Source organism: Hermetia illucens, chromosome 3, assembly GCF_905115235.1.
Source record: "Hermetia illucens chromosome 3, iHerIll2.2.curated.20191125, whole genome shotgun sequence".
NCBI classification, from domain to species: Eukaryota; Metazoa; Arthropoda; class Insecta; order Diptera; family Stratiomyidae; genus Hermetia; species Hermetia illucens.
Window position 1 is genome coordinate 77,700,340 of NC_051851.1, and position 8,852 is coordinate 77,709,191.

General features: G+C 44.1%; 1 protein-coding gene across 20 annotated transcripts in view; it reads left to right on the forward strand.

Moving 5' to 3' along the window:
* Nucleotides 1-8,852, forward strand: part of LOC119651124 — a 413,254-nt gene that overhangs the window by 145,414 nt on the left and 258,988 nt on the right. The gene's annotated exons all lie outside the window — the stretch shown is intronic.

Genomic DNA, 8,852 nt, shown 5'->3' on the forward strand with positions numbered 1-8,852 from the left:
TGAAACTAGGTGGTTTCGTTCCATTTTACATGTCTTTCCTCTCATCATGGATTTTATCAAACTTCGGACATAGCCGTTTTTGGCTACTGTATCTACGATATCTATGAAAAAATGGAACCCGCAAGGATACAAATACGGACTGTCGGAAGGACGTCCTAAAGCTTTCTAGCCAGAGAAGTCCAGTTTTTGTTTCGTTGCGTTGGCTAGATCACGCCTTGCATTGTCATTAAGAAGAATCTCGCTTTTACCTTCCCTTTTCATCGAAATGCCAATTTCGTGGCACCCAGCATTTCGCAGTAATACTATGCGTTAATAGTGCGTCAATCGGGGAGAAAGTCGAAATTAATAATACTTTTCCAATAAAAAAAGCAGTTGCCATTATCTTACTGCTGACAATCCTACTTTGGTCTGTTTCCACTTGGGTGTGTAAAGATGCAGCCAAGTTTCGCCACAGGTGAGGATTCTATTCCAAAACGCGTCTCCCGTTTGCTAGAATCGTCCAAACAACGGCGGAAAAACTTCGTGGCGGTGTGGTACTCAACTAGCGAAGACTTTTCGAAATTTCAAGTGCTCTGTCACAATGTGGACATTTCCGTAGTCTATGTTGATGTCGTGATCTCCACTTTCACTGTCCACTTCTTTTTAATACTCAAACTCTTTATTTCCGTTTCTAATGAAATTTTATTATTTATTACACTTAAATTTATTATTCATTACACTTAATTTACATTTTACACTTACATTTACGTTACTTTACATTACCTGACCTTTTCCTACCTTGCGGGTTCGCTTTTAAAAATCGACTAATTCTAACATTTCCGTATGCTTATTCTAGACCTACCTTAACCTACTTTCCTATTCTCATTTGCCGACCCACGATTACCCCAAAACATGTTTAAGACGTCAGTGCTGTTATGCAAACACTCAGCATTCTACAACACAATACTGATCGACAAGTATGTTCCGCATATTGTAATACAAAGCTTGCATTTTCCATCACAATATCGGTTACACACTTCCAGGTCGTGCCCAATGAGTCACCTCATTGACTTCCTCCACGACTTAGAATAGGAATTTTCGTCGATTTTGTTCTATGATCTTGCGGACAGCCTTGATGTTTTGTCCGGTAACACTTGTCCTTAAGTCACAATCGTGGCTCTGATTCTCGACTTCTTTACGCCCTTTAGAGAATTCGCTATGACCCGCGAACATTCGTGTACTTGAAGGGGCATCTTCTTCGAACTGTGGGCTCCAGAATCGCTAGCCTACAACGTAATAATAATTCTTTGCTCCACAGGCATGTGCACTTCTTTCTCTTTCACGGTTTCCTTCGATACTAAAGGGTTCGGGAGATTTACGGTCGGTCCCCTCCCTTTTCACTAAGGGTACCGGCTACCTGCATATTAATTTTTTCCAAGTATAAGATCCCTTCGAAATCTTAAAAAGAAACAACTGACCCCGTTTATAGTTTATACTCTTTCTCTTTGTTGAAGTTTTTTGTTGAGAGGGGTTAGTCAATAATCGGTGAATCGTCGTTTCCTATACCTCTTGGGTAAATTTTACCTTGTGTTGATTGTGGTTAAGCTATCCCTTCAGTTGGCTTTCAAGACAATCGTTAAGATGTTCCTCCTGAATCCCATTACCGTCCCCCTTAGCTAGTTTGCCTTCTATTGTTTTGTTGCTGCTGTTAGCTCCTTCAAGAGGTCGTCAAATGCTATCCTTCACTTTACCGAGTATAGTTGCTAACGCGACGTGTTTTTCTTCTTAGATTGTGTTCATTACAATAAAATCGGTATCTATTGATACTTTATCTACTTATCTAATTTCTAACAATTTACCCACCAAGATGGTCCTGATTCCCTTCCAGATAACGGTACTCTGTATTTCTGCGTGCCGTGTGTAGTCAAAAGCACTTTCAATATCCAAAAGTGTACACAGAGTATTTCTTTGGTATCCATTAGATCACGAAATAAATTCGTCAACTTATACTGAGCAATTTTGGTTGAACGTTGTGCCTGGTAAGCATGTTGGCATGGATGTAAGGGATTACGTTTTAGAACGTTAGTTCTAATATAGCTGCCCAAGGCCTTCTCCATAGTTTTTTAGGCACAAAAGATGACGGGTGGGAGCCTAGAATGGTTACTAGGGCCTTGTAGAGTCGTATTGGGAAGATCCCACCTACACTGGGTGATACCAATGATTTAAAAATTCTCTCTAATTGCAGAACAATGCTGTTGCTATTCTCCAATTTTCCTCTCCCTTCGTCTGATTGTTATTGCTATTGGGATGTCAGATAAAATATTACTATCTTCCAGGGCGGGGTACGATCCCGGGAAATGAGCTATGAGAACTAAGTTTACCTGTCCTCGTAATATTCGGTAAATGTCCCGTCTTGCTTTTTGAGGCAGACTTAGATATTTTTATGATTTGTCTAATAATTTTCCGAGTCGTCACAATCTTGACAGATACCGGACTTTACCTAATACTAGCACTAAGTGCCAAGCATTTAGATTCGGATGATTCTATCTCTTTAAAGTAGGAAGAAGCACTGGTGGTGGCCGTTGGTAAGTTAATGAGACAATCCGTCGAGAATTTCCCGCAACATCGAGCACGTACGCAGAATGGTGTATTTCTGGATAGTTTGAGCCAGACGTTGTGAGAGTCCCAGGATATCAAGGGAAGCCGTGAAGGACTTAGGTACAATAGCTATAGCTTACAATATTAAAGGAACTACAACCACTTTCTCGAGACGCCAAGTTTCTTTGATTGCCCAAGCCAGTGGCTCATAGTTCGCTTCCTTCTCCACGTACTTCCGTTTAGTGTTGCTATTATGAGGGATAGCAACATAAATAATATACGCGTAGCGACCGTTCTTATCAGCTAACAGTACGTCAGGCTTATTGTGTGGTGTATGGCAATCTGATAAAACTGGCTGGTCACAATACATGCTGTAGGCAGAACTATCAAGTACTCCCTGCGGCCCATATTGATAATGCAGATATGTAAGGTTTTGGTGAATCACCTAACATACAGCATTGTGCCTATTCATGCATAACATTTCAGCCAGAAATAAGTTGGTCCAACGTTGAACGCCGAACTACACATTCTGCACTTGTCGTCCTCCACCCGCTCTTTTATTATGAGCTTTTTATAAGCTCGGATGGTGACCAGGCCATCCTAAATGACACACAGAAATTCTCTTCCATCTCAGCAAAGAGCTCCCCAGCACATAGCCATCTGTGTTGCGCCGCAAGGTGAACGACGCCTTTACCTCCGATGTCACGAGGCAGGTTTATCCGCTTCACTGCAGAATTTGAATGATGCATTCAGAATTTTGAGATAGTAGTCCTTGTCCGCCACTGAGGATCTTAGAAATCGGTCTTTATCCACGGCAATATTCCGATTGCATAGCCTCGAGAGATGCGATTTCAGTACCGGCTTAACACGTCACAGGGATTCGAACACCAGAGCATCCTTAGGATCACCAATTCGAGCATGTGTTTCTTGCAGAATTCCTAGGTATTTGTATAAGTCTGTCTCGGCTATTACTTGTGCCATCACTATGTCCAGCATCTGGCTAGTGATGACCTTTGCGGGTGGCTTGGATTCGACACTTGTCTAATTCAAATTCCATCCGATTATCATGGCTGAACATATCTACTATTGGCAACACACTTCTAAGGTGGTCGTCAGTACCAGAATAGAACTCGATGTCATCTAAGTATACCAAGTGGCCATATTTTATTGCAAAACCATGTCCTCTAGCATCATTCAGTAGCCATGAAAGGGAGTTCATTTGCATGGCACTGAAATGAACGCACTGATAAAGTGGTATGCCATTCTTCCATGACTGTCGCCAAAAACTTTACTACCCTCGGATCAATGCGGTACAAATGTCGGGCAATCGATATAGCAACTAAAGAGATTTCTTAGGCCTTTAGTTGCCTGTTCTTCAAAGAATGTTGTGGGTATCAGCATGCTGGGTGGGTGACTCCCAAAGTTCACCCCAGTATTCTTTCGCTTCCGTTACCGAAAATTGTATTGTCTGGATGCTCTGTTCGGATTCATTTAGCGATCTGGAAAACTTCGCTGGTTCCTCAAGTATGTTGCCGTCTCGCACGTTTGGAATGGCTTTCGCAATACTGTCTTAGCCGACTGCATACGACAGAAAGTTTCTGTTCTAATGTGCTCAGAATTTCAACTATTGGTGTCTTATTAGGAGTGGTATAGTTCCGATAGTCCCTCTGCACTTTATTCTTCATCCGTTTCCACTGGTGATTTGCTGGGAGTACCTGGTCTATGCAAAGGATATTTATACGAGAATTATATACATGTTCCTTCGAATTCGTCCCGAACTTCAGGGGAGACTTCAGTCGGACGGTGACGAAGTGTGCTTCGGTGAGTACTGAAACTGTTGTCCGCAGTGCGGCGTGGTGTTGTGTGCTGAAGTGGTCGCCCCAGATTGTGGCGAAACAACCACAGCAGTTGGATCAAGGCTCTTGGGCATCGTGCGGCTAGACGTCGAACGGCCCAACGATTAGCTGTTTCGACGCCGTGCTGTACCCCTCCTCATTTTTGGATTTTTATTCTAACCTTCAGTGATTAATCTGCAAGACTATAGAATTCCTGCACTTTCTTTACCTACCCCTAGAGAAGCTGCCGTGGCGTTTAGCCATTCCGACTATCCATCCCTCCTCCTTTCGCAACCGGGGCTTGGGATCGGCTACGGCGGAGTTAATTATTAATTAATTTGCCTAATTATTATTATTATTTGTTTGTTTTCAGACTTGTGGACTAGCTTATTCCATCTTAGTACGGCCCTTAATAAAGTGACTGTTCTGATGTGCATGGATGATTCTTTTGAGGTCTTTAACCTGCTTCAATTTCTTTTTAATATTGTCAACTCTCTATAAGCCGTATTATTGATCAGGTGTCTTATAATAGAATTTCGATTAGTGTGTGCTCACCTCCTCGATTGTCGTTGTCGCTGCTTTATTGCGTTGGTATCGTAGCCGAGGAAGTTAGTTAGTTTAGTTAAATGGGGGGAGCCGCAGCTCCGAGCACTCAGGCCATTATTAGGCCCATTGTACTATCCCCGTAAGTTGCCTATTCAATGGCTTCCCGCCTATGGCCTTTGCAGGCTTTAGCGAATCTGAGAACATTCTCAAGAGGCGGAGAGTGTGCAGATTCTTCATTGAAGAAAACCTTGCCAAGGTGTCTTCGTCTGAGATCTGAAGATGCCGGGCAGCTGCATAAAAAGTGCAGGGCAGTTTCCTCCTCCTCCTCACATTGGCTGCACACAGCCGAAACCACTACCCCAAACTTTTCCATATGGTAGTTTAAGGGGCAGTGTCCCGTTAAAAGCCCTACTAGGGTTTTCATGTCCCACTTCTTAAGGGACAACAAAAATGCCGCTCTAGTGGCCCTAGGCTCCTTCACAAGGATTTTCGCTTGCCGGCAAGAGTCCAAATTTCTCCACTCGGTTGCGTGAATCCTTGCAATTTCACCTTTCAGAGTAGACTTGACAGTAGATGGTCGGATTCCAAGAGCTGGTTCTGGGCCCACCATTGTGGATCCAGACCCTCGGCGAGCCAGTCTATCAGCCCCCTCATTACCGGCGATGTTAGAGTGCCCCGGCACCCACATCAGGAATGTTTCGTTCAGTCGGCCAAGTTTCAGCAGCACCTGATGACAACTCCACACCAACTGGCTTGATATGTTGTTGCCATCTAGCGCTGATAATGCCGCCCGACTGTCGGAACAGATTCGAATGGTGCGACCCCTCCATTTTTGTCGCAGACATTCTTCTGCTGCCAATGAAATGGCATATATCTCCGCCTGGAATATGGTCGTCATTTTTCCGAGGGGTCGGGCCAGTTCTATAATCGGATTCTCCGAGAACACGCCTGCACCCGATCCATCCTCCGTGACTGACCCGTCGGTGAAGATTATTAGGTCTGTAATCTGAAAAGACTTATGGCCACTTGTCGACCATTCTTCTCTTTCGGTGATTACGACAGTGTATGTCTTTTCAAAGACGAATCTGGAAACCATATGATCGCTCGGCATCAGGGCTACCGGATGTTTTTCAAGGAATTTCCATATAGACGCATGCCCGTTGGATTGGCCGCCTTTCCACGCCCCAATGGTATCGAGCCTATATGCGTCGTTGGCTGCTTTCCGTTTCACCTCCAAGTGGATGGGGGGTAAATTTAGGATGGCTTCAAGTGCCGCAGTCGGCGTAGTACTCATTGCTCCAGTAACACTTAGGCAGCTAAGTCTCTGAATCTGCGTTAGCAGCTTCCTGCTGTTAGCAAAGTTCGGTCTTGGCCACCAGACGATGCATTCATACATCAAAATGGGTTTTATTATGGATGTATACATCCAATATATCCGTTCTGATGAAAGTCCCCAGGTCTTACCTATCGCATTCCTACAGCACCAGAGCAATCTGCAGGATTTCTGGTATTGTTCCTGGATATGATGCTTCCACGTTAACTTAGAGTCGAAATGTACTCCTAAGTACTTGACTGTTTGTGCCAGCTGGATTTCCGCCCCTGTTAAGGTGGGTAGCGTATAGCTGCCCCACCTGACGTTCCTAGAGAACATAACCAGTCCAGTCTTTCTAGCGTTCACCGTGAGTCCATTGCGGAGGCACCAGCTGTGGATTACATGCAGAGTTGCATTCAAGCGGTCAAATACTGTGTCCGCAAACTTGCCGGTAATTATTACGGCTAGGTCGTCGGCAAATGCTTGCGCGAAGACTTTTTTGTCCTCCAGGAGCCACAGCAGGATATCCATCACAAGGAGCCATGACAGTGGAGAGAGAACCCTCCCTGTGGGCAGCCCCTGAGACATCCTGCTTCAATAGACTTCTGGCCGACCGATATGTGGATTTTTCTCCACTCTAGCATGTGAAGGATCCAACTGATTAGCAGCGGTTCGATTCCGTGCTGTCTTGCCGCATCACAAATTGCCGCAAATGAGGCATAATTGAAGGCACCTTCGATGTCCATGAATGCGCCTAAAGCGTATTCTTTATCGGACATCGCCTTTTCAACTTTTGCCGTAAGTTCATGGAGCGCTGTCTCCGTGGATTTGCCTTTCTGGTAGGCGTGTTGCCTATGGTGAAGTGGGCATTTAGGAATGTGTGTATCCCTTATGAACCGATCTACTAATCTTTCTAGTCCTTTTAGCAGAAAGGGCGTTAGGCTGATCGGTCGAAAGCTTTTTGCGTCTGTGTAGGTGGGTTTTCCTGGTTTGGGAATGAACAACACCTTCACATCCCGCCATATGATTGGAATATAAGCGTGTGCCGAGGAAAGTGGCAACGGTTTCTTCTCGTAGTACTTGACCTCTCGAGTTCTCTCACCGGTTTTCAATGTGACATCGATAGTCACAAGATCTCCTCTTAGGAACTAGGTTTTGTCCCGTATTACCTTTACTTTTTCCCTGCAGACCGCGAATCTACCTCCGATACAACCAACTTTCTTGAGGTAGCACTATTCCGTCTCATCCTGCGAAATTACCCTTACAATTACCGCAGGTATACCGGGGGGCGGCTCCTTAGCGCTGGCCATGAACCTCATTAATGCTTCAATATCAGATAGCCGTCTTTCTCCTTCGATATAGAACCTGGACCATATGAATCACTGCCAACTGGACCTTAGGAGATCTGCCTTCTTACTTGATCTTACCCTATCGGCCACCATAATCTCTACGGTTCGTTCATCGATCTTGATAGATTTTTTAGGAGCTTGCCTTTGCTTTCCATTTTATTGCAAAATACTCACCACAGGTGTGTATTGAGTCTCCCTTTTGGGCGATTAAGAAGTTCAGAAACTTCTCTGGCCTCGTTATTATGGCTTCGGGAAAGTAGACGGTCACCGTGTGTACTATCTGTATATCAATCTCAGCACATGTTGACAGTTCTGCCCCCTTCTAACCTGGGAATTAACAAGCTGTGGTCCTTCGCCATTCCGCTGTCTCTTTCGTTGCGCAGTTTATCAGTATAACACTCTAGCTGAGAGTGCATGTTACTGAAGACAAGCTTGGTACTCTGCTTCTTATGAATAAATATTTGCTCCACAGATAAGCTTCCACTTAATCGAGGCTTCATCCTTGGGTTTCTCGGGAGCATTCCGCCTTATGGGCTGATTTCTTCGGCTCCAATTCCGCTAGTTGGGGTCACTTCACATATTTATTTAAATCGATCTGGACCCAATATTCTGTTAGTATCTTATCTAACACTGTTTCCACCTTAGTTTAAATGTTTTTTAGGTAATCCCACTTGAGTAAGCATCGGAAACTCCAAAGCCCTTTGCTTTCTATGTCAACTCAAATGAAACTTACACTTCCTTCTACTCAACCTTCTTGAAGCGATGATTTATAGCATCCTTAATCATTCGGATGCACCTGTGATACCGTCTTGTAACCATCTCAAGTACAATTTACTTTTATAAGTGGCGGCAATGGAGCAAAATCAAGTACTTAATGGAGCATCGTTTCCGGACGATATGCTACTGTTGCAACTTCAAATCCTTTACGTTTTCAAGAAGAAATAGCAAATTCTTCGATTTTTTGCCACTTTCGCTCCATTCTTCTTTGGAAAGAATTTGAAAACTTTCTCCGCCTGATTTCTTCGCAGATAAAAACTACTACTAAGATGGGACAAGTAAAAGTATTTGTGAGCATATGGCTGTGTAGTGTCATTTATATTTTCCAGGTTGGTACAAGCACGTACTTGATGTCTCGCTGTGCCCTAGATGTTTTCAGCCCTTCAGATTTGAATCTCGCCATTACAGTTTGCCTTGCAAGGAAGGCGAAATTAGATTAGGCTGTACCTAAGAGCC